The 25,391-nt window shown below is 41.2% G+C and overlaps 1 protein-coding gene across 2 annotated transcripts in view; it reads left to right on the top strand.

Moving 5' to 3' along the window:
- The window catches only part of lrrc4ca (leucine rich repeat containing 4C, genome duplicate a), a 419,715-nt gene that overhangs the window by 175,009 nt on the left and 219,315 nt on the right, over window positions 1–25,391 (top strand). For both annotated transcript variants that reach the window (XM_028793490.2, XM_051923610.1), the window contains one exon: window positions 17,996–18,073. The gene's annotated coding sequence lies outside the window, so the exon portion shown is untranslated. The remainder of the gene's footprint in view (window positions 1–17,995; window positions 18,074–25,391) is intronic.

Genomic DNA, 25,391 nt, shown 5'->3' with positions numbered 1-25,391 from the left:
TTACACACACAGACACAGACTTAATTCCAAAAATGGTATTTTCACACTCAGTGAGGTCAAAATCTTGAAATCGAATTTTTGGACGATTACAATATTTTCCCTACGAGAAAGCAAATCAGACTCGTGGAGGTCTAAAACGTCAAGAACCATCAAAATCTCGAGGTCGAATTTTTGGACGATTACAATACTTTCCCAATACTTCATATACGAGAAAGTATGTCTTCTTCTTCTTCTCTCTTTCTCTGTTGCCTCCTCTGCTCTCCCAGCAAGTGTTGTCCTCCACCTCCAAACTTTGGCTCACCGAGTGGAGTGAGGCGGCCTTCTTCATACCGTACCCGGAAATGCTCCAGGTACTCTCCAGTTAACTTCCGGCAGCACTCCCGGGTGTGGTGGAAGTGCTGCATGGCCACCTGGAAGTTCTCCAGGTGTACCTCGATTTTCTTCTGGCAGCACTTCCTGGTGTAGCGGAAGTGCTGCATTCCAGAGTTCTGGGACTGTCCAGGCACCCCCTGGTGGTGGCCACAGGCCCCAGGAGGGCTGAGCTTCCAAGCTCCAAGCCCGTGGCCCTAATGCAGTCCAGGGGGGCTACCCTCTCGTGTCCCCGGGGAAGTATTGTCTCTCTCCTGGTCCTTCCATACTAAAGGTGTCCCGGCTGGGGCACACAATGTATAGACGAGAGATTTACATTTTTTGATTTTTAATAAATTTGCAAATCTTTCTGAAAACAGATTTTCGTTTTGACACTTAGGGGTTACTTGAGTGTAGATTCATGGGAAAAACAACACATTTATCCATTTAAAATGAAATTTACAACACAATAAAAACTGTAGAAAGTGCAGGGTTCTGACTGCATTCTTAATCCACTGCATTTTGATGGAAACTCTGTGGTTCACTTTATGATCTGCTGAACAGACCGTCCTGGGCTGGGGTTTGTTATTAAAGGTGCTGCTGTAGCCTAACAGGATGAGACGTCTGTCTAACTCATGTCTGCCAACCCCAAAAATGTGAGCACCCGCTGAGCTTAGGAGATGTTTGTTAGGCTGCCTTGGCTTGCGGAGGTGGTGTCATTGTCACACTGGCTCATCCTCAGCCCTGTTACATCTGTTAATTTGTATTTACATGTTGAGAAGTTTTTAAATTGTTTGCTCAGTTTACTGAGCATCTCAAGTGTTAAAGACGCATGGTCTGCTGTGGAGCTCCTGACAGTGGGAGTCACAAACCTGCTTATGTCAGCCTAGGGGTTCAAGGAAGACTGGGGTCTCATGTGACAGCATCAGGGACACCAGCCGGCCCATCTCGGGGTCCACTGATGGACACGCAGATTTAGTGTCACCAAAGAATCAAATGGAGAGAACATGTGGATTCAAAGCCTGAAGAGCAGATCCACTGTGTCTCCCCTGTTTCAAGATAAATATGATAACCACAGTAAAACAAAATAATTATAAAAAAAGACGATAAATGAACAATAAGCACCTACTTATGAAAAGACCCCAAAGTGTCCAGAATGAACAACACTATGCAGCTCTTGTGAGCAAACCACTACGAGGTAATCAGGCAAACATCAATAGACGAGAATATCCAGACCTCTGGCCGAGAAGGTGATAAGTGAGTCTGCCCAAAGGCATCAATGCGTATGCGGTGGTCACTAATGACTTACTGGGGGGGCTTCACTGTGCATCTCTCCTTGTCAATTCAGATTACTGCAAGCTGTGCATGCTGAAGAGGTAGAAAGAGTGATGAAAGACAGAGCATGACTGATGAAAGGCACTATATGATAGATAGATAGATAGATAGATAGATAGATAGATAGATAGATAGATAGATAGATAGATAGATAGATAGATAGATAGATAGATAGATAGATAGATAGATAGATAGATAGATAGATAGATGATGAAAGGCACTATATAATAGATAGATAGATGTGAAAGGCACTATATAATAGATAGATAGATAGATAGATAGATAGATAGATAGATAGATAGATAGATAGATAGATAGATAGATAGATAGATAGATAGATAGATAGATGTGAAAGGCACTATATAATAGATATGAAAGGCCCTATAGATAGATAGATAGATAGATAGATAGATAGATAGATAGATAGATAGATAGATAGATAGATAGATAGATAGATAGATAGATAGATAGATAGATAGATAGATAGATAGATAGATGTGAAAGGCACTATATAATAGATATGAAAGGCCCTATATAATAGATAGATAGATAGATAGATAGATAGATAGATAGATAGATAGATAGATAGATAGATAGATAGATAGATAGATAGATAGATAGATAGATAGATAGATAGATAGATAGATAGATAGATAGATAGATAGATAGATAGAATATTAAAACAGCAGACTTCATTTTATTTGATAACACAAATCATCCCAGCTGATATACTAGATGGCTGCACTGCTAACTGCTCCTCTGTCTAACCAGCTTATCAAGTTTAGGGTTGCAGTGTGAGGTGCTGATGTCTACTGTGACAGGGGTGGCTGTCACGCTCACTAACATTGTGTTTATCAACCACTGGGCTGTAGGTTGCGATTTGCTATTGTTTCTAATGTCAGTGAGTCATGGTGGGTCATGAGTAGGTCACACAATGGATTCTGGTGGGTCACCATTCCATTTCACACGATTGTACTCCTCTCCCCCTTCCTGCTCAAACAATCACAATTCACCACGGGGGATCCACACACCCCTGACACACCCCTGGCGTGGTGATGTGTGAAGAAAAATTGGGTCACGACACCAGAAAGTTTAAGAAATACTGCACAAACACAATCTAAGGGACAGTTTGAGATATATACATACACATATACATAAAAATATACAGTATAATATAAAGGGTATGCAGTATATATAAACTCTATTCTTTAAAATTCTCCACTCCTCCATGGCAGCTTTGTCTCCCTCCTCTCGACTCTGGCCTCCGGAGTAGTGGCTGCTGGCTCCTCTTGCTGCAGCACCCCCTGGTGGTGCCTGTGGATCCCAACAGGGCTGCATCAAACTCCAACTCCCATGAAGCCATGGGTGTTTGCAATCTAGCATCCCGGTGGAGGTATTGGGTAGCCCAAGCTTGCTCCCCTGGAACGTCCCGGCCCGGCCGATCCGCAACAATATACATGTATACTGTATATACACACACACACATACACCAGTCAGCCACAACATTACAAGCAGTGACAGGTTAAGTGAATACCACTAATCGTCTCGTACAGTGGCACCTGTCAAAGAGGGGGATATCTTAGTCAGCCAGCTAACAGTCAGTTCTTAAAGGTGATGTTTTGGAAACAAAAAAAAATGGGCAAGCAAAAGGATCGAGCGACTTTAACAAATTATGACAGCTAGACGACTGGGTCAGAGCATCTCCAAAAATGCAGGTCCCGTGGGGTGTTTCTGGTATGCAGTGGTTACTACCTACAAAAAATAGTCCAAGCAAGGACAGCCAGTGATCTTGCGACCGGGTCATTCATGGGTATCCACGGCTCATTGGTGCACATGTGGAGTGAATGCCAGCCCATCTGCTCTGACCCCACAAAGGAGCTAATATAGCACAAATTTCTAAAAAAAACTTAATGCTCGCCCTGAGAGAACAAATAATACATCTCAGCTTACTGCATAGCCACAGACTTGTCAGAGTGCCCAGGCTGACCCTTGCCCACCGCTGAAAGCACCTACAATGGGCACCTGAGAGTCAGAGATGGACAATGGAGCAATGAAAGAAGGTGGCCTTGTTTGATGAATCACGTTTTCTTTTAGATCATTTGGACGGCCGGGTGCATGTGCGCCATTTACCAGGGGACAAGATGGCATCAGGGTGCACTGTGGGAAGAAAACAAGGCAATGAAAGACAATGTGATGCTCAGGACAATTTTCTGTTGACAGACCTTGGGTCCTGGCATTCAAGTGGATGTTGCTTTGACACGTACCACCTACCTAAAGATTGCTGCAGACCACATGCACCCTCTTTCAGCAGGACAATGCACCTTGGCACGCTGCAAAAATGGTTTGAGGAACACAACAAAAAGTTTACAATGTCGATGTGGCCTTCAGATTTTCCTGATCAAGCATATTTGGGATGTGCTGGAAAAATCAAATCAAATCTGTGGAGCCCCCACTTTGCAATTTACCACACTTAAAGGATCTGCTGCTAACGTCTTGGTGCCAGAGACTACAGGGCACCTTATCAGAGGTCTCGTGGGGTCTACACCTCAGTGGGTCAGAGGAGGACCTTCTCATTATTAGTCAGGTGGTTTTAATGCTCTGGCTGATTGGTGTATATACACAGAGAGCTTTTTATTTGTAGCTGCTTTGGCTGCCCATCGGTTATCCATTGTTAGCAGCAGGTGGCAAAGCCTATGGCAGTGATAATGGGCCACATGGATAAAGTGCCACTTCATAGCACACTAATCCCTCCGCAGGCAGACTCCTCCACACTCGACACTCTGTCACGCCGGTATAATTTAGCGTCACCTTTTAACATAACACATACGTGGCGTGTGGAAAGAAACTTGACCATCTGGACACAAAGCCATGTAAACATGTGGGCACAAAAGGCATCCAGTTAAAGTGAGACGAATGCAGCAGACACAGGGCCACGGCGCTGTGCGGTTTTATGAATTTATTTCTGTTTGTATGTGCGGTATGTATGAAAACTTAAGTACGTTTAAGAAAGCCTAATCTTTGCTATTTTTGTCGGGTTGATGCTGTGTACCAACATGTCATTGATTTTTATGTCAGTTCTGTTGCAAGCAGACCCACGGGTGACGTGACAGACCTGAGCGATGCTGCCCTCGGCTATTAATGATGTTGTTATCTGCACAGCTTGTGTGCCAGTCACCCCCTTAAAGCATTAAAAAATGGTGATGTTGACATCTGTGCGCAGTAGTGGCTGTGCTTGAGCCTTTGTTTCATTTTTTTGGGCAAGGTTTTCTTCTATGTGAACTTTGCATGTTCTCCCGTCATTCGTGTTCATATGGAATTCCTGCGGGCTTTTCAGCTACCCCATGCGGGTCAAAAATCTGTAGTAAGGTGTACTGGCTGGCACAAAACAAAACCCAAAGTGGCTGTGGTTGAGTGTGAGCAGACTGGACTGATTCACACACACACACACACAGGTCTTTCGTTTATATACGAGGGACGTTCAAAAAGTTTCCGCACTTTTATATTTTCATTGGAAACGGTGAAGGAGGGAAGAGTAGTAATTGGGCAAACGAAGGTAACTATGTAGAAAAATGATGTCATTTGTTTTTGAAATTCTTAATAAATAAAGTTAAAAAAAGTGTGAAAACTTTTTAAACGTCCCTCGTGTGTCTAATGCTTACCTACTGTGTGTATTATTGGATAGTCTATGGGAAATTCTATTGTATCCCCCACAAGATAAACTGAAATGGAATATTCCAGTTATTTCCTGTCCCTCTGACTGCAGATCAGTCCCAGTTTGCGATCTGCCTTGCAGTTAGTAAGGCATGGGGGGGGCCGAACAATTTGCAAACCGTACCCCACCCCATAACGTACTGTATTGACTGTATTGAATGTACTGAACGTATTAAGAATATGTAAGTTTGCCAAAGAGAAATAACACAACATGTATGTATTGTCACGCACGTGCGCATGGGAGACAGCTAAAAGGCTCAAAAGACGGTAATTCCTCGCCATACCAGAGGATGGCAGAGTACATTTATCCTTGCTCTTTTCCATTAGCAGACTGATCACGAGAAATTCCGCTTGGTTCCGATGATGTCACTTCCGGGTCTGGTATCAACACGCCATTTTCAGTTCCAGCTCCAAGGACGTCACTTTCCGGTTCCCGCTCTGAGGATGTCACTTCCGGTATCGGCCACGTCACTTATATTTCCAGACCCGAGGACCTCACTTCCAGTTCCTACCTGATGACATAATTTCCTGTCTGCCACATATACTGTATAAACGCCATGCTTTTCTATGCCGATTGTTCTTTGTTATGGACTGATCTGTACCAACTTGAGCCACCTCTTTGCACAATTTGGTAGCCAATTTCAAGTATACGGACGGCTGACTCCAAACCTCTTTCCTGTGTTGTCTGGATCATTTTACAGTATTTAAAGTGTCAATAAATAACAGACAAATAGATAGATAGATAGATAGATAGATAGATAGATAGATAGATAGATAGATAGATAGATAGATAGATAGATAGATAGATAGATAGATAGATAGATAGATAGATAGATAGATAGATAGATGTGAAAGGCACTATATAGATAGATAGATAGATAGATAGATAGATAGATAGATAGATAGATAGATAGATAGATAGATAGATAGATAGATAGATAGATAGATAGATAGATGTGAAAGGCACTATATAGATAGATAGATAGATAGATAGATAGATAGATAGATAGATAGATAGATAGATAGATAGATAGATAGATAGATAGATAGATAGATAGATAGATAGATAGATAGATAGATGTGAAAGGCACTATATAGATAGATAGATAGATAGATAGATAGATAGATAGATAGATAGATAGATAGATAGATAGATAGATAGATAGATAGATAGATAGATAGATAGATAGATAGATAGATAGATGTGAAAGGCACTAGATAGATAGATAGATAGATAGATAGATAGATAGATAGATAGATAGATAGATAGATAGATAGATAGATAGATAGATAGATAGATAGATAGATAGATAGATAGATAGATGTGAAAGGCACTAGATAGATAGATAGATAGATAGATAGATAGATAGATAGATAGATAGATAGATAGATAGATAGATAGATAGATAGATAGATAGATAGATAGATAGATAGATAGATAGATAGATAGATAGATAGATAGATATTTTATTAATCCCAAGGGGAAATTCACATACTCCAGCAGCAGCATACTGATAAAAAACAATATTAAATTAAAGAGTGATAACAATGCAGGTATAACAGACAATAACTTTATATAATGTTAACGTTTACCCCCCCAGGTGGAATTGAAGAGTCGCATAGTATGTGGGAGGAACGATCTCCTCAGTCTGTCAGTGGAGCAGGATGGTGACAGCAGTCTGTCGCTGAAGCTGCTCCTCTGTCTGGAGATGATCCTGTTCAGAGGATGCAGTGGATTCTCCATAATTGACAGGATTCTGCTCAGCACCCGTCGCTCTGCCACGGATGTCAAACTGTCCAGCTCCATGCCAACAATAGAGCCTGCCTTCCTCACCAGTTTGTCCAGGCGTGAGGCGCCCTTCTTCTTAATACTGCCTCCCCAGCACACCACCACGTTGAAGAGGGCGCTCACCACAACTGTCTGATAGAACATCTGCAGCATCTTATTGCAGATGTTGAAGGACGCTAGACTTCTAAGGAAGTATAACCGGCTCTGTCCTTTCTTACACAGAGTATCAGTATTGGCAGTCCAGTCTAATTTATCATCCAGCTGCACTCCCGGGTATTTATAGGTATAAATACAAAACATAAAGATTTGGAGACACCCCCCTGTATGGAGCGATGAGTCAAAGAATAACTGGTAGTGGTCTCTTTGTCAAGGTTACAGTAAACAATGTGATCCAGAAAGAGTGGAGCTTTAATATCGAAATGGCAGAAGGGTAATTTGAGGAAGTGGAAATGACGTCACCTATCAGAAGAAACGGAAGTGACGTCATCTGAGGGAAGACGGAAGTGATGTCATCTGGTTGGGACAGAAGTAGAAACGAGAGGTTATTCTCCCATTGTTTTGTCAAAAAGAAGGAAAAAGGCTTTAATGCTTGTTTCCAGCCTCCTGTTTCTTGTACTTTCACTCCTATCTGGACCCTTTGTCTGCCTCCCAAGCGCACGTGTGTGACAAAAGTAACTGACGTTTAACGAGATAAAGCGAAGTTTGTAGAAGAAACATTTTTTTTCCTTTTTTGCCTTTTTTCTTGCGTGTTTAATAACTTTTTTCTCTATTTCTGTGTGAACTGTTTTGCTTTGAATTTTCACTAAACGTTTTTAAAACAAACTTTATCGAATTGAGAAATTCCTTTTGTTACGCGTTTGATGCATGCTGGATCCGACCTTGTCAACTAAGTAGCTGTTCGATTTTGGGAAACTGGATAAATCGCAGCTACATGTATGGACCTTCACACCATACAAAAAGTGGGTGAAGTGTATCGTGGGCTTCTAGTACAGCGGGAATGCTTGGCTGAGATAGTCCTGACCTGTCAGCCAGTTCCCTGAAAAGAGACAACAGGTAGCCTAAACTGGTGAAAAAAAAAAATTCGGATGTGAGCGTCGGTAGGCTTTATACCCAAGGAACCAAGTTACCCAAACTATTCGATAACATTTCAGTAATTACTTACCGCTCTGATGCTGATCCTTCTGATCATAAAATAGGTCATTACAATAGGAACTGACGAGAAGAATTTGTACTCGTGTATAAGTTGGGTCTTGAAACCCAAAAAATCGATCATAAAATCAGACCCCGACTTATACACTCATTCAAAAATACGACACTTAATTTTTTTTTACATCTTCTTGCCAATTTTGCACCAGTTTCTCAGACACATTGAATTTTGTTGCAACGGTGCAGTTACCAATTTCTTTCACTGCTTCAAGAACTATTAAATTAAAACCAGCTTCATATTTTCTTCTAATCGATCGCTCCATCGTAGATAAGGGATGGTCTTATTATAGAGGTTGTGACAGTTTAAGGTCTCCGTGACCCTTTGAACCCTCAGACCAGATGTCAGACACCAGATAAAAGTCCAAATAATGGTTTATTATAATAATAAATGTGCACAAAGCACCACTACTCCACACTACTCTAATAAACAACAATCAATAATCCTCCACTCCCAGACACTTAGCCACCCTTCCTCCCAGCTCAGCTCAACGTCTGGGCTTTCCCATGGTCCTTTTATATTCCCCGACCCGGAAGTGGTTCCAATCCTACAGTCCATGATTCCTTATCACTTCCGGGTCAGATTAAAAGTCCTTTTCTTCAACCCGGAAGCACGTCATTCCTTCCTGTCATGTGATCATGACGCACTTCCGGGTTATAGGGCACGTAGCACTCTGTAAGCCTCCCTACAGCGGCTCCTGGTGGTCCCCATGGTATCTAGCAGGGTTGTTTATAAAAACTACACTGTCCATAATGCCCTGCTGGAATATGGGGACCTTCCATGCTGCTGGGAGGACTCCATCTAGCGGCCTGGGGGTGTGGACCGGAATATCTGGCCGGCCATCCCTCACAAGGTGTATGAGGGTGTGAGATACAAAAAACACAAATCAGCGCTTTGGAATAGTTTGGGTATTACAGTGTGGTCACGTAGGCACAATACATAGAAAAGAAAGGCCGTGTGCTTCGTGGTTACTCTCTCAGGTGGACGTTAGCATATCATAATCTTTTGGACCAATAGCGTGAGTTTTCTACATTCGACTTTATAAAATACCGGAAATTATACAGTACAGTAAAATCAAGCCCCGACTTATCTGCAGGAGAGCTTAAACACAAGTATATATGGTAAAGGCGAAATTACGGTATTTGAGGGTTCCTCTAGAGTGCCTTTTTCTCTTGTACGTTTTGGCCCAAAAACTAATCCGCACATCGGCATCTCATAACAGGCTTAAGTTTCGAGTTTGGTATTTTTCCGTCCAGCCGTTTTAGCTGTAGACCGTCCTGAAGAAACTGTGACCCACAGACACACACATGTACAGATAGACACACACACATCATTGAGATATTGATGTTTTCAGTATCAGGAATTCCCAAAAATGTTGAGTTCCGTAGAAAACCGGAGATCGAAATTTTTGATGAATCTAAAGCTTTCGCATCTCCCCATAGATTGATAGTTTATGGTAGGGAAGGGCGCAAAGCAAAAAAGCAAAGCTCTTCAGTGCAAATACGCAACGTTGATCCTGTTAAAATACAGTCTGTGCATCATATTCAACATGTATGTTTGACATGTCAACACACGTTCTAACAGAATTATTACGCATGCGATTTCTCGTTCAGCTAGTTTGGCTGCATTTCCCTACTTGATCAAGGGTGTTGCCATTTCCCAGTTCCTATGAAATGTTGCGTACGCTTGGGTCAGAGTTGCCATAAATATACACACATTCCCCACTTAAATTTTCTTTTACAAGTCCCTATGTTTGCATGGAAAGTTGCGTACGTGCATTTCTTGCTTCTTTTTGTGTGTGTGTGCATGCTTTGTAATTGAGGCCCCTGAAGATAAGAGATACCTGCGATCTACGAATACATCCTTACTGGAAATCTTAGAAACAATGAGAAATCGCCCAAGGAAAAATGTTAATGTTAAGAGAGAACATTTTCATGACTAATAACACTAATATTGCAAAATCATTACAACCTTGTTCTGTAATAATTGTGTGAACACCAGGAGCTTCCCAAACACCCAACACAAACAGGCTCGGATACAAATGAAAAACACAAAGAGTCTTTTATTGTGGGAAACTCTTTGAATGAAGTGTTTCCCACCACCACAGCCACAAATATATGCAATAAGCAAAATAAAGCAACTCTTTGTCTTCCTTTATCTCTCACGGCCCCTTTTTCACTGCCTCCTCCTCACAAGCATTGTTCACCTTCCTCCCGACTCTGAGGCAAGCAGCTCCTTTTATCTTCCACCTGCGAGTATATCCAGTCTTCTGTAGTGATGGTCCGAAAACACTTCCAGGTAAGATGGAAACCCCCTGAAGTAGGGTTCCCCAGCCTCTGCTGCACCCACGGAACCAAAGAGGGCTGATTTGAAGAACTCCATGTCTCATGATGCCCTGTGGCAGTCCTACAACCCAGAGGTGCTACCATCTAGCACACTGGGGGAGATAATGCCCTGTGCACCCTCTTTCCTCTGGTCCTTCCATTTTATGGGTGTCCTGACCAGGTAAGGCTGCTGGCCGTACCTTACAATAGCAAAATTAGACAAATTTTGAAAATTAAAAAATTATTTGCATCCAATATGAAAATCTTTATCACTCAGTAGCTCCTCTTCTTCTTGTCTGCCTCAGTGGATCTCTCTAGATATTTTTTCTTAATCTCTTGAAATACATTTTATTGTGCATGCATTTTTTTTTTCGTCCTAAACCTAAATTGAGAGATCTAACTGGATTACATTTCAGGGTTTGCAAGGTGAATGGCAGTGAATTTCTGCCAAGAAACGGCACTTGCTGTTAATTTCATGTTGTCATTCCAGCGGTCAGTGACCAAGGGGACAGGGACAAGATGTTTGTGATTTCTTGTAACAGCTGTCAATCTTGATCAGTACTCGTATTCTGCCAAGGCTACCAAGTGTACCTAATTGGCCCGAGGAAAGGAAATCTGAATGGGGAAATAATTAAGCATGCAAATGCAGAATTTGTGTAAATTAAAAACTACATCCCATATTTTTATTCAGAAAACGCTTGCGGTGTATATAAAGGACGACAATGAATGGGAACAGTTTCCAATAAAGGGACAGTATAACACTCTGTGGTTTTACCTTTCAGACAAGATATCAACTGTGGAAGTTTTGGGTGGGCGCTGTCAGGTCATGTTCTGAATATACAGAGGGGGTAAGCAGCCTTGACAATTAAATAATGTTACTTGAAATCAAACTAATGGCCAACAGAAACTTCTGCTCGGTTGAATACAGAAGAGGTGAAGCACAGATGATCTTGGTAGAAATTAAACTCTGGAGCCACGTTTCTCAACCACTGGGTCACGATCCATTTATTGGTTTACGAGCTACCAGTGGAGGGTCACGAGTTCCTATTCATTATAATGGTAGTGGGTTATGGTGGGTTGCACACCAGGTCACAATGAGTTGCCTAAAGTGATCGACATTGCCGTGCAACGTATTTCCACTCCTAGCTCAGAGTTACTCAATTCACCAAGGGAGAAATGGATGACCGTCTACACTTCACCAAGAGAACCCACCCTGCAGTGAAAAAGTGGGTTGTGACATCAAAACGTTCGAATGACTTACATTTTTTTCTCGTGATGCAATCTTTCCCTTGTTAGTGCCCTCAAGGCCCAGTCCGTTCACTTGAGTTTGCCAACCACCACCATAGAAGGGATGAATCGTTGCCAACGTCATAGCAGAGCAATGTTGATTGCTTGAACTACTCGTGGAAACCCATCGCGAAACACTTTGCATGGGAGTACAGTTTTGTTCCGGAATACTCTGCTAGGTATCATTTGCCTACAATCTGGTTGATCAGTTCGCCAAGTGGCATCATGCCTAGTTGATTGAGTGCATTTTTCTGGCATTTATCCCACAACAGTGCAAGAAACTTGGGTAATTTTTTTATTTCTCCAAGTCACCATGGTCAATTTTAAAGAGACAATGATGATCGTGTTTTTCAGCATTGTATAAAGTTTAGATAGTGTAGATATACTTTACTAGGTGTGCCACCCATGTAAAACAAGTTGAAATCTAAGTAATTAGCACAGAATCATCATTAACGTTTGCAGTGCACCATGTAATGCATATGTCTCTGTTGTATGACATTTGGTATGGGATTCATAAAAACAGTGTTAATGTTTGTGATGTACCATCTGTTGGAATGGCAAAAGGAATTGCATTTTATTACTAAAAATGTTGGTGATGCGCCATCTTTTGGAATGACAGAAGCATAGCAACCAGACAGATTTGCAAACAGACACATCCTTTTATTAAGGTGGATTTGTCCCCAAGGAGAAATTAAAACTTTACAGAGGAGGACTCAGACCACAAAGCAAAAAGTATGCCTGAAATTGGCTGTCAAAAAGAAAAGATTTGGTTTCACAGGTCTTTACAGACATATCAGTCCAAAACAGAACTGGCAAGCAGACAAAAACATGGAGGTTTTAAAGCTGGACAGAGGAAATGACATCATCCAAGCCAGAAGCGGAAGTGGTGTCGTCCGGGCAGGACCTGGAAGTAATGTCATGGGGCCCAGAACCAGAAGTGACATCATCGAGCCCAGGCGGAATTTCCCGTGTTTGGTCTGGAGAGGAAAAATAGAAAGGATCAGTTTGAGCCCAGACAAGGATAAATTTTGGGGTGCCAACCCAACTGCCCCCATTTACTTAACAGTGTCAACAATAAATAAATAAATAAATAACTAAATAACCTTCACGGAAATGTAAACAAAGCCAAAACTGTGACCACCAGAATAACGTGGCTAGAATAACAATGGCTATTTTGTCTGCTGTTGGGTAATTGTGGAGCTATTTTGCTCTGCTTGCTCAGAAAAGAAGTGACCCTCCTTCTGGGCGGTCGTGTTTACATGGCCCAGGGACCAGGAGGGGCGGAGTCAGCGGCCCTCACTGGACGATTTCTCTGCACTGTGGAGAAAGAAAAACACAACAGGGTTAGTGGCAGCACTATATAATAGATATGAAAGGCCCTATATAATAGATAGCACAAGTGAGGCGAACCCGACAGCAAAATGAATCCTCCTAGGAGAGAGACGCCCAGAGTAGTTCCGTTCAATTACCTGACATCTCTACATTTCAATTTTTTTCTGACGATTTCAATAGTTTATATATAGATTTATATATATTAGATCCATATAAACCAAAGACCTGTCTGTGCATGGAGCAGTCCTCTCTGCTCACGGTCAACCACAGCCATTAGATGGCGCATGCATGCGCTTTTACATATTTTTGACGCTCGCATTCAGCTCACTTCTCACTATGAAAGACGTGTGTGCAGCAAACACCACTGCACAATAACGACATGCTGCTAATAACAGAACACAACCCCGAAACGAAGCAAATGCCATAGCTCAACAGCGTGCAAGTGAAACACCTCAGCAACGGAGGGCAAAGCTTGAAGTTTTCACTAAAAACATTGTCTGTCTGGAGGTATTTTCTTGAAACAATCATTAATGGGACTTCGTGGGACTCATATGCCAGCAATATGGCTAATATCTGGTATCACCAGTGTCTTCTTACAAAAACCAGTGGGGCAGCAAGCAAAAGGTGGGCCCACGTCCTCTGGACGGGGTCATTCTTAAGAATTAGCTGACGCCTCTCCAGGTTCACAAATAGAGTAAAACTGCTAGGGAGCTTTCTGGTTGTTTTTTGTACCTAACACCACACACAGCTACTATATATATATATATATATATATATATATATATATATATATATATATATATATATATATATATATATATATATATATATATATATATATATATATATATTCACGGCATTCGTAGTCTGAATGACAATCTGAGTGTAGATAGATAGATAGATAGATAGATAGATAGATAGATAGATAGATAGATAGATAGATAGATAGATAGATAGATAGATAGATAGATAGATAGATAGATAGATAGATAGATAGATAGATAGAAATGAAAGGCACTATATGATAGATAGATAGATAGATAGATAGATAGATAGATAGATAGATAGATAGATAGATAGATAGATAGATAGATAGATAGATAGATAGATAGATAGATAGATAGATAGATAGATAGAAATGAAAGGCACTATATGATAGATAGATAGATAGATAGATAGATAGATAGATAGATAGATAGATAGATAGATAGATAGATAGATAGATAGATAGATAGATAGATAGATAGATAGATAGATAGATAGATAGATAGATAGATAGATAGATAGATAGATAGATACTTTATTAATCCCAGGGGGAAATTCACATATTCCAGCAGCAAAAATATTAAATTAAAGAGTAATAAAAAATGCAGATAAAAAACAGACAATAACTTGAATAATGATCAACGTTTACCCCCTCTGGTGGAATTGAAGAGTCGCATAGTTTGGGGGAGGAATGATCTTCTCAGTCTGTCAGTGGAGCAGGACAGTGACAGCAGTCTGTCACTGAAACTGCTCCTCTGTCTGGAGATGACACTGTTTAATGGATGTAGTGGATTCTCCATAATTGATAGGAGCCTGCTGAGTGCCCGTTGCTCTGCTACGGATGTCAGACCGTCCAGCTCTATGCCAACAATAGAGCCTGCCTTCCTCACCAGTTTGTCCAGGCGTGAGGCATCCTTCTTCTTAATGCTGCCTCCCCAGCACACCACTGCGTAGAAGAGGGCACTCGCCACAACCATCTGATAGAACATCTGCAGCATCTTACTGCAGATGTTGAAGGATGCCAGTCTTCTAAGGAAGTACAGGCGGCTCTGTCCTTTCTTGCACAGAGAATCAGTGTATGGGTGGTTACCTACAAGGTAACGCTTGTGGTTGGTCAGCAAGTCGGCTAACATCCGCCACGATGCCCTCAGTTGTGAGAAGCAGATCATAGAATGGTTGAAATAGTTTACTGTCAAATAATGCTAAGAGTACACGACACGTGTTTCGCCCTCATTCTGGGCTCATCAGGTGTACACACTCCACTGCACTCCCTCTCGGGAATCGAACCTCGGATGTCAGCGTCAGAGGCGATGCCCCTAACGTTGCGCCATGGCGTGTGGTTCGTTTATTTGACAGCATGTAGATCGGGGTAATTACATTCACGGCATTCGTAGTCTGTGTCACAATCTGATTGTATGGGTGGTTACCTACCAGGTAACGCTTGTGGTTGGCCAGCAATCTGCTAACATCCGCCACGGTGCCCTCAGTTTGTGAGGAGAAGATCATAGAATGGTTGAAATAGTTTACTGTCAAATAATTGCATAGAGTACACGACACGTGTTTCGCCCTCATTCTGGGCTCATCAGGTGTACACACTCCACTGCACTCCCTCTCGGGAATCGAACCTCGGACGTCATATATATATATATATATATATATATATATATATATATATATATATATATATATATATATATATATATATATATATATATATATATATTGCGGTGGGCTGGCGCCCTGCCCGGGGTTTGTTTCCTGCCTTGTGCCCTGTGTTGGCTGGGAGTGGATCCAGCAGACCCCCGTGACCCTGTGGTTGGGATATAGTGGGTTGGATAATGGATGGATGGATATATGTACACACATTATACTGTATATATATATATATATATGGAAATGGATGTAGAATCTTCTCTATATGCAGTTTTTCCAATACTTTCTTTTATTCATTCAACAATTAGTCAGTGCTGACTCGATCTCTTACATTCGGAGATTCCGTTTTATTTTTCTTGATGTGTCGTCCATGCTCTCCCCTTCCCCATCTCCATGGGTACAGTGGAAATCTGTTGTGTTCCTTCCAAACTCCAACAAATTGTAACTACAGAGACACTGGTTAACTCAATTTCGGATGCAAGATTCCAACACTTCCTTTTTCCCACAAGGCAAAGCAACACAACATTTCTTTATGTAAATTGCTACTTAACAAGAGAAAATACCTGAACATAACAAAATCCGCACAAGGAAACTTGAATCATTATATTGTATCACTGTAAATTTCACCCAGAATTGTACAGTGAAAGTAAAAAGACAGAAAGAAGCCGAAGTGAAGTTCACTTTCAATACTTTCACTTTCAAGGACTCGGTGATTACTGTCGGTTAGGAGCGCCGAGGAGTGAGCTCTTCTTTATTGCGGACTTCTTGTCTCTAGGGATCCATTCAATTTGTCTGCGTTCAATTAAGGCCTCTCATGCTCCATTCTCTGCTAGGGCTTTTCTTACAGATGGTTATCATATTTCATGCTTTCTGCGAGGAGAATTAGTCTGTCACCTATATCATTTGCGATAAAACTGGAGCACCAGGCTGCCCTGTGATCCTACTGACTTACAATTCAGAGTGAAAAGTCCGGCATTGACAAGATTCTCGTTGCTTATTTATCTTTCTATTTAATTTTTTTTCTTTTTTTTTATCTGAAGAAAGACAGGGCATGTCTGTATATTGTGTGCTTTATAAAGAAACTTGACATGGTGCTTTATAAAATGATGCGCTGCTTGATTGTGGTTCCCAGAACAGCCAGCAGCTAGGAGTACTCATCAGCTGGATGTGAGGGGCAGAAAATGAATGGATGGATGGATGATTAGATGTGAGCAGTGGAATACTCTTTACAGACTACGTATATATAGAGTCCCCGTCCAACTAGCCGCCCCCCCCCCCCCACTGCTGGGCCAGCCAATCAGATGAAAGAACTAAATGATTCTCCAGTTCTCCTTTATCTGAGATGACTTTTTCATAAGGCAGGCAAACAACTTGGCAGTAGAGCAGTGGCACCAAGTGCCACATGAGGACACCAAGAAGAGAAACAGAACAGGGCAGGGTTAGCAACAGTTTATACATATCATGTTACTTACAGTATATTTTAGTACCAATGACTAACAACAGAGATGCGGTCTGCACAGCTAATCAGCAGCTCTAGTCAGGGTGTGCTAAACTGAAATAGTGAGTCTGCAGCCTGATTTAAAAGGACTGAAGGGCCATGTCGTTAGTAGCAGGCAGACCACTCCATAGCTTCAGGGCCCTGGAACTAAAAGATCGACCTCCTACTGTTATTTTATTAATCCTTGGAAGCGTATGCAGGCCGGCATCTTGAGATCTTTATGTGCGCTCTGTATGTAATGGTAAGTTCAGATAAGTAAGCGACAATGAAAGACATCTGGTGATGTCACTTCTGCATGACATTAAATCTCAGTGCAGACTCTTGTTATGTGTAGTTCCTAGCAGGTGGAACGAGCTGCCAACCTCCATTCTAACTTCTGAACTCCATCCATGTGCTTAAGAAGACTTTTTTGTTTGGTGAATTTCTGTCTTTTAGTTTTTATGTGTAATTAGCTTGCCTTTTGTTCTGAGTTCTTCACTTCTGGTGATCCATGTTGCCCCTTTGTCCTGTAACACTTGTTACCAAAACAGCCCCACAGACTGACTTTTACTCAGTTATGTTGACCTCTTTTTGTAAGTCGCTTTGGAGAAAAGTATCTGCTAAGCTAATAAAAGTAAATGTTGCTGTAAACTGCGATTTGCCCAGTGTGGGTCTGATCTGTATGCTAGTACTGTACAGTAGGCCATTTATAAAACTGTAACAACACTGATGCTTTTTTTTTTGTTTGTTTTGTTCTTATTTTTACCCAGAATTCAGTGCAGCTGCAGACTTCTGATTGCTCATCAGATGAACACACTTGTTTGGAGTTCACCATCAGGAGCACAGAGGTGAGTGCTCCAGTCAATGTCAGAAAGAAGGATACTGTATCTGTTGCCAACAAAGGTGCATTAAACGAACCCTTTGTGTTTGTTGCCTGTTTGTTCCCCCTGTTCCTTTAAACAATATTCCACCTAATCTGCTTTTATCAATGTATTCATCCATTCATTTCTTTTGAGACCAAATTTAAGGCAGTCTGGGAATGGGTGGCTATAATTTTGGACACATTAGGTGCAATTCAGGAACCCACCTCTAGGTGGCACAAGTCCATGGCAGGACACACCAAGGTTATTATAGTTTTGCCTTTTTATATTAGTTTCTATTTCTATATTTTTTCTAACCTTACTTGGAAATTCAGTTTAGTTTTAGTTTTCCTTCATCGTGTATTTTTAGTTTTAATTTAGTTTTTATTTTACAAAGACATTTCTATTTTACTCTTATATCTATTAGTTTCAGTTTCAGTTTTAGTAATTATGGTACAGTTAAGAGTTTAGTTTTTGTGTCACAATGAGACAGAACTGTATACTTAACGGGTTTGGATATAATATGAATTTAATGTTAGTGGAAGCTTACTACACTACATGACCCAGATTACTATTTGGTTTTGTTTTTGTCTGATAAAAACAAGCATAATCAAAACCAGGTACTGAATATGAACAATTTTACACAATTTTATAATTTTTAAAATATTTTCTATGTCAACAAATCTGTTCTGACTGTTGGTACTTTTTTCTTTTCCTTTTATTGCCCAGAATGGGACAATTTGTAATGAAAACAAAATGAATTTTAAGGTGTGAGGGTTTTTTACTCTTAATGTCTACAGCACATAACATATCCTGCTCCAACAACAATGTGCTTATAATGAATGCATACAAAAATCTCAAATACTGGGCTTTGTTATTTTCTACCAGCCATATTGATCTCTGAATCCATCTCAGGCACAAACAATTTATAGACAGAATTTTGCACCTGCAGGCCTGAAAAGATAAAAAATCAGAAAATAGAATCTATTGTGTTCTGACAGGTGTGATCATGAAAATCACGCGGGTTTAGGAAGAACAGGGCTCTTAGTCTTGAATCAGAATGCAGACCTGTACTGAGGGAAACAAAGAGAAACAAGCATGTAATATTAAGGCTAGGGGCAGTGAGACTTCAATAGCTCATCAGACGGGCACAAAATGACAGAGACAGCATCTGAGATTAAGAACAATATACACATTATCTAAACCTGCTTATCCAGAGCGGGATCACGGGAACCTGGAGCCTACCCAAGCAGGTTTGGATGAAAGGCAGGAAAAATCCCTGGTATGAAATATGTATGATATGACTGATGTAAAGAACAAAAAAGAATATGATATGTCAACTATCTATTTTGAGAGAGAGAAAAACATTGAAAAAAATGGGGACCGGTGTTTTAAAACATACAGTCATATGAAAAAGTTTGGGAACCCCTCTCAGCCTGCATAATAATTGACTCTCCTTTCAACATTAAAGATAACAGTGGTATGTCTTTCATTTCCTAGCAACATCTGAGTACTGCAGTGTTTTCCGAACAAAGATTTTTAGTGACACAGTATTTAGTTGTATGAAATTAAATCAAATGTGAAAAACTGGCTGTGCACAAATGTGGGTCCCCTTGTCATTGTGCTGATTTGAATGCCTGTCACTGCTCAATGCTGATTACTTGTAACACCAAATTGGCTCATTAAGCTTTCATAGACAGGTGTGTCCAATCCTGAGATATAAAGGTATTTAAGGTGGTCAATTACAAGTTGTGCTTCCTTCCCTTTGACTCTCCTCTGAAGAGTGACAGCATGGGATCCTCAAAGCAACTCTACAAAGATCTGAAAACAAAGATTGTTCAGTCTCCTGGTTTAGGGGAAGGCTACAAAAAGCCATCTCAGAGGTTTAAACTGTCAGTTTCAACTGTAAGGAATGGAATCAGGAAATGGAAGGCCACAGGCACAGTTGCTGTTAAATCCAGCAAGTCTAGCAGGCCAAGATAAATACAGGAGTGGCATATGTGCAGGATTGTGAGAATGGTTACAGACAACCCACAGATCACCTCCAAAGACCTGCAAGAACATCTTGCTGCAGATGGTGTATCTGTACATCGTTCTACAATTCAGCGCAATTTGCACAAAGAACATCTGTATGGCAGGGTGATGAGAAAGAAGCCCTTTCTGCACTCATGCCACAAACAGAGTCGCTTGTTGTATGCCAATGCTCATTTAGACAAGCCAGATTCATTTTGGAACAAAGTGCTTTGGACTGATGAGACAAAAATTGAGTTATTTGGTCATAAGGAAAAAAAAGAGTTTTGCATGGTGGAAGAAGAGCACCACATCCCAAGAAAAACACCTGCTACCTACTGTCAAATTTGGTGGAGGTTCCATCATGCTGTGGGGTTGTGTGGCTAGTTCAGGGACTGGGGCCCTTGTTAAAGTCGAGGGTCGGATGAATTCAATCACAATAACAATAAATTCTTCAGGATAATGTTCAAGCATCAGTCACAAAGTTGAAGTTACGCAGGGGTTGGATTTTCGAACAAGACAATGACCCAAAACACAGTTGGAAATCTACAAAGGCATTCATGCAGAGGGAGAAGTAGAATGTTCTGGAATGGCCGTCACAGTCCCCTGACTTGAATATCATTGAAAATCTATGGGATGATTTGAAGCAGGCTGTCCATGCTTGGCAGCCATCAAACTGAACTGAACTGGAGAGATTTTGTATGAAGAATGGTGAACAATACGTCCATCCAGAATCCAGACACTCATCAAAGGCTATAGGAGGACAGCATCTAGAGGCTGTTAGATTTGCTAAAGGAGGCTCAACTAAGTATTGATGTCATATCTCTGTTGGGGTGCCCACAATTATGCACGTGTCTCATTTTGTTATGATGCATATTGCATATTATCTGTTAATCCAATAAACTTAATGTCACTGCTGAAATACTACTGTTACCATAAGGCATGTCATATACAGTATTAAAAGGAAGTTCAGCCAATGAGAAACAAAAATCCAAAGAATTAAGAGGGGTTCCCAAACTTTTTCATATGACTGTAATTCTGCTACTGGATTATTTTCACAATACCAGGTATTCTATTGGGATTAATAAAGTATCTATCTATCTATCTATCTATCTATCTATCTATCTATCTATCTATCTATCTATCTATCTATCTATCTATCTATCTATCTATCTGTCTGTCTGTCTGTCTGTCTGTCTGTCTGTCTGTCTGTCTGTCTGTCTGTCTGTCTGTCTGTCTGTCTATCTATCTAAGCCTTAAATATGAACTAAAAAACATAAATTAATAAATATAGACTAAATACAAAAACAAATTACTATGTTTAGCTTTTCATTACTTGGCAGACTCTGTTTCCCTACCTACCTGTAGTTCAGTGGAGACATTGGGAACTTGGGAATTTTACAAGGTCGTGTCGCTTTGTTGTTAAATGACGTTTTTAAAGCAAAAGTGACTGGTTAGCAACAATATGCTGATCTTGTATGATGACCTAGTCAGTCTCTCGATCGGTGCCGTTTTATTTTCAGAAATCGGGAGTGGTCTCTCCTAGACTTTCTCGTGTACTCAGATATGGGGATGGACATTTGAGGAGTAAACCGCAAGACAATGATTATAGTATGCACATTAAAGAACCATCAACAACAAATCAAATCAAATTAATAATATATGGAACAATTATTATAAAAGTAAAGTTGAATAAATCAGACTCTGCAGCTCCATGAATAAAAAATATCGAATATGTTTTCAGGTAAAGTTCCACTTTCCGGGTTAATGGATTTGGTCCAAATGTTAATACAGATCTACAATTCTGGTGTAACAACCACATGTCAAATTTCATACATCTATCTAGTAGCGTTTTCAAGTAATTGTATTTACACACACACAGACATAATTCTAAAAAACATTATTTTCGGACTTGGGGAGGTCTTAAACGTCAAGATTCATCAAAATGTTGAGATCAATTTTTTTTCATGATCACTATACTTTCTCTATACTTCGTGTGTGAAGTGGCAGGTGAATTACTGTCAACAAAAAGCAGGCACCTGAGAAACGAACTGAAATGTTACTCACTCGTGATTTTGCTGTCTGTACGTTGAATTTTTTGTTGACCAGCACATTCCAATTTCAGACGTTTGAATTACATATTGATATTCAACAAGTGCAAAGAAAGGTGGCGCGTACTGTAAATCGCTTTCTACTCCACAGGCCTTACGCACGTATTCAGCTCAATCTGTCAGCGCAAATTCTGTGTGAACACCCACCCTCCGTCACCAGCCGCCGATCACTGGATGAATACGTGCGGGCAGCTTGTGGTGGATGGCTTTCAGTTTTAGAGTCAAAAGTTATAAAGGTTAAAAACTAACAGCAAGAATATTCATTCAAAAATGAAAACTAAAATTATGTTTAGTTAATTATTATTTTATTTCAGTTAGTCTTTCCAGCTACTTTAATAGTTTCATTTAGTTTTAGTTTTTCAGTTCAGTTTTGTTAATTATTTTAGTTCAGGTTTACGAAAATGTTTTTTTAAATAATAAGTTCAGTTTTGATTTTAGTTTTCATTAACTATAATAACCTTGGGATACACAATTTCGTAGCAGTCCAGTTTGGAATTGTGGTGGGTGGCTGGCTAAATATTCTGGCCCTCACCCCCAGGCCGCCAGGTGGAGCTCTCCCAACAGTGTGGACGTTCCCCGAATTCCAGCAGGGCCTCATGGACTTTGTAGTTTATATGCACAGCCCTGCTGGATACCATGGGGACCACCAGGAGTCGCTGTGGGGAGGCTGCCAGATTCTTACTTGCCCTATAACCCAGAGGTGCGTCATGATCACATGACAAGAGGAAACAACGTGCTTCCGGGTTGAAGAAAGGAGCTTTTTATCCGACCCGGAAGTGTTCATGATCACATGGAGAGAAAGGAGAAACACTTCCGGGTCATGGACTATAAAAAAGGACTCCAGTACAGTATAAAGGAAACCAGTACACTGAGCTGAGCTGGGAGGAAGGGATCGCGAAGTGTCTGGGAGTGTGGAGGATTGAATATAGTATTGATTAGTGTGTTTATTGATTTATGAGTATTGTGGAGTGGAGGGTGCTTTGTGCACGTATTTGTTCAAATAAAAGTAATATTTGGACTTTTACCTGGTGTCTGGAGTCGAGTCAGAGGGATCAAGAGGACGACAGCGGCCTCAATCCGTCACAGAATCAAGTCAAGTCAAGTTAGGGAGCATGCACTGGTACAGCTCGTTGCCTCACCCACCGCATGACGAAACAACTTGGGATCCCGGTTGGCAACCATCCCCCAGGTAGACATGCAGTCCAGTTACACCCTCTGGAAATGACCCTCCATTTGCCACAGCTAGGTGTTACGTGGGAAACCCCTTGGCCTGGTCCAGCCACTTGGGTCCCCAACAATGAGGATCTTATGAGCTGGATCACCCTCGGGGAAACGCACCACATGGCCGTAGTGCCGTAACTGGCGCTCCCTCACAGTGCAGGTAATGTGCCTCATTTGGGACTCCATGAACAACCGCTCATTCAACACAAAATCAGACCAGCAGTACCCAAGGATTTTCCAAAGAGAGTCTTCATCTCAGGTCACTGGATAGCGTCCATGTCTCACAACCATATAGCAAGACAGGAAGCACCAGGACTCTAAAGACTTGGACCTTCGTCCTTTTGCAGATATATCTGGAGCGCCACACACCTCTTTCCAGTGACCCCATGACCCCCCCCATGCTCTCCCAATCTGTCTGCTGACTTCATAGGAAGAGTCACCAGAAACATGAATGTCACTGCTGAGGTAAGTAAACCTCTCGATGAGGTCGACACTCTCTCTGCAGACAGACAAACTGCTGATGGCCGTGCCCAAGAGGTCATTAAAGGCCTGTCTCTTTGGTTTTTATCAGGACACTCGCAAGCCCAGACACTCAGACTCCTCACTCAGTCTCTCGAGCGCCCCTATCAGAGCCTCCATTGACTCCGCGAAGATCACAGCATCGTCAGCAAAGTCAAAATCCGTGAATCTTTCTTCACCAACAGATGCCCCACAGCCGCTGGACCCCACGTCCTTGCCCAACACCCAGCCCATACAAGCATTGACCAGAGTAGGAGCAGAACACACCGCTGACAAACCCCAGAATCAACCGGTAAAAACTCAGAGGTTTTTTTCTAGACCTTGACGATGTCCCCACCCAGACTTCTCTGCACAGACCAAACAAGTTTAATTCTCTGAGTCTGCCACAGTAGAACATGTCCTGAAGTCCTGGGATGTCCTTGGTTACTCTTTGTTGGTTGTCATGTAGGATACTCTGTATGAAAGTCTGCAGCGTTGTTGTTGCATATGTATGAGGTTGATTAGCATAGTCCATATAAGGTTGTTTCAGGGTGGAGTTTATGGTGCACTCACGAACGAACATTTACAAAATTATTGTGATTTATAGAAAGCGAAATTGCATAGAAATGTGTGCTGGTTTCATAAATCTGATGTTTGTTGGCGTATGCGTTTTCCTGTAGTTTGGCGCACGTGTATTTTCATACTTGAAAGATTTATAAATGAGGCCACAGGGTAGTGTGAACAAAGGTGAAATTTGAGACTTTATTTTTAAAAGTAAAATTATTAGTGTGGACGCAGCATAGGATTTGGAACCAGTTCTGCAATTATAATACCTGGATGGGCCAGGATTTAAAACCAGCTAATGGATGCTCTTCTAAGTGTTAGGTTCTAAGTCCACCTTCATTTTAGGTTCTTGTTTTACATTTAAATCATGCAAAGTTACCCCTTAGAGCCAATGGGGGCAACAAAATGTATTTGGAAAAGGAGAAATTCATGAAATGAGGAAATATATTCAAGGCTTATGTCTTTGCTTTTGGAGCAGATTTGCCTGAATGGTTAAAGGAAGGGAAGAAGGCCGCTAGGCTGTGAGCTGAGGCTCTCCAACTTGGAGTGCTGCCATGTCTTATATAATCAGGCAGTGTAAGTAGAACTGGAAGATGAGCACAAGAGGGATGAATGCTGGGAAAAAAAATATAACTTCTTCATTGTCCTAATAAGGTAGATAAAATGAACCTTTCAGCTCTCCTTTGTCTTCGGACTCATTGAACCTTCTGTCATGAGGCAGCTTACAAGGTCAGAGTAAGAATATTTTTTGGCTATGTAATTTCTGCAGTTCGCATACCAGGAGAAGGTGGGAGCTGAGGATGCAATCATCTACATGCTACACCGATCCCTCTCCCACTTGGACAGAGGCAGTGGTGCAGTAAGAATTATGTTTCTGGCGTCTTCAACACCATCCAACCTCT

This window comes from Erpetoichthys calabaricus, chromosome 2, assembly GCF_900747795.2.
Source record: "Erpetoichthys calabaricus chromosome 2, fErpCal1.3, whole genome shotgun sequence".
Lineage (NCBI taxonomy): Eukaryota > Metazoa > Chordata > Cladistia > Polypteriformes > Polypteridae > Erpetoichthys > Erpetoichthys calabaricus.
The sequence above is the reverse complement of the archived record's forward strand: the minus strand, read 5'-3'. Positions and strand labels throughout refer to the sequence as shown.